Here is a 2,500-nt window from a genome sequence, read left to right as displayed (position 1 = left end):
TGTGATTTCATGCATAAATAATAATAGAAATAATAATAATAATGATAATAATAATAATTATTATTATTTTTATTATTATTATTATTATTATTATTATTATTATTATTATTATTATTAGGACAATAAAAGAACTTGTTCTTTCATAAGTAATAATAATAATAATAATAATAACAACAACAGTAATAATAGGAATAATAAAATAATTTGTGATCTCATGCATAAATCCCTCACATTGGGGGGTCCTTCATATATCCGCTGTACTGCTGGGAAAGTGACGCAGCGTTAATAATGAACAAATTAAGTTCGCAAAGTTCCTTGTAGTATGCAAATGACTCTGTCTCCGCCCTGAAACTTCGCGTGGAAAATTCTAAGGCGCTGCGCAATTAGCACAAATGGCATTAGATTTCGCTGTTTTCTTCGTAAGAGGGAGGGAATTGTTGGGCACGCTGCATAGTGATTTAAATAGTCGTTATTATTATTTTTATTATTATTGTTATTATTATTATTATTGTTGTTGTTGTTGTTGATATCATTATTATTATTATTGTTGTTGTTGTTGTTATTACTATTTTTATCGTTATTATTATTATTATTATTATTATTATTATTATTATTATTGTTGTTGATATTATTATTAAAATTATTATTGTTATTATCATTATTATTATTGTTATTATTATTATAATTATTATTATTATTATTGTTATTTTTATCATTATTATTATTATTATTATTATTATTGTTGTTGTTGTTGTTGTTGTTATTAAGATTATAATTATTATTGTTGTTGTTGTTGTTATTAAGATTACTATTATTATTATTATTATTATTATTATTTTTATTATTACCTGCGTCAACGGAGTTGGAAGGAGGTTATGTTCGCGTCGCTGTTTGTGTGTTTGTTTGTGAATAGCTTCCTGACAAAAATTTTAATCGTAGAGTAATAAAACTTGCAGGGATTAAGTGTTATGCAAAAAGCTGGAAAAATATTACATTTTGGAGGGTTGAGGTTATGGTCAATCAAAATGTCCAATCCACGTAATCAGCCTTAAATTTGGACGTTGTTGTCACAGAGACTTCAAACTTGGTTCATATTTGAGTGTTTGAAAATCCATGCCAATTAATACATGTTAAGGTCGAAGCGGAAGGTCGCATCCATTGTCAAGGTCAAGTAAAAGGTCAAATTCCGGTCATCAACCATACGGCCACAATTTTAATCGTAAACTAATGAAACTTGCAGGGATTTCAAATTGTTATAAAAAAATATGGAAATTATTAAATTTGGAAGTTCAAAAGTCAAGGTCACGGACAAGGAAAACGTTCAATATCAGTCAAAAAGGTCGTGAAATAAGCTGCCTTGGCGGAATTCTGCGCTCTACTGAGTGCCCCTCTAGTAGTTGTTATTATTATTATTATTATTATTATTATTATTATTATTATTATTATTATTATTATTATTATTATTATTATTCACAACGTTCTTTGCATTGAGTAAATTATGTCTTCTCACCTAAATTTCCTTTGAAAAAATCTTCTGCCGTTTTCAGCTAGTACAAATGAGATAAAATCCTCCGTTTTCTTCCAAATTAGGATGATATTGCCAATTATGACGGAAACAAGTTCGGTTTGTTTCCATATATTTCTATATGTTTTTACATTCATTATTCATTTTTTTTTATTTATTTTTTATTGATTGTTTTTTTTCATTACTTTTTTTGCAATGATAACTTTTTTACAGGGGTAACTATTCTAAAAACTAGCACGTATTTTCTAAAGCATAGACTATAGATTTCTGGTGTGACCTATTCTATTTTTCTGCTATCTATTTTTTTAATGTTTTAATAGAAAAAATTTTTTCATTCTAAGAATAATTAGGAAGAACACGTTCCATACTATTCTTGCTCATACGTTTAATTTTACCCCTATATATATATATATATATATATATATATATATATATATATATATATATATATATATATATATATATATATATCTATATATATATATATATATATATATATATATATATATATGTGTGTGTGTGTGTGTGTGTATATATATATATGTATATATATATTTATATATATATATATATATATATATATATATATATATATATATATGTGTGTGTGTGTGTGTATATATATATATATGTATATATATATTTATATATATATATATATATATATATGTGTGTGTGTGTGTGTGTGTATACATACACACACATATATATATATATATGTGTGTGTGTGTGTGTATGTGTGTGTGTGTGTATGTGTGTGTATCTATCTATCTATATATATATATATATATATATATATATATATATATATATATATATATATATATATATATATGTATATATATATAAATATATATATATATATATATATATATATATATATATATATATATATATATATGTATATATATACTGTATATATATGTGTGTGTGTATGTGTGTGGAAACATACACGAATTAATCTAGAAGTCATCA

The sequence above is a fragment of the Palaemon carinicauda genome, chromosome 33, assembly GCF_036898095.1.
Source record: "Palaemon carinicauda isolate YSFRI2023 chromosome 33, ASM3689809v2, whole genome shotgun sequence".
Lineage (NCBI taxonomy): Eukaryota > Metazoa > Arthropoda > Malacostraca > Decapoda > Palaemonidae > Palaemon > Palaemon carinicauda.
Note: the sequence above shows the minus strand (reverse complement) of the source record.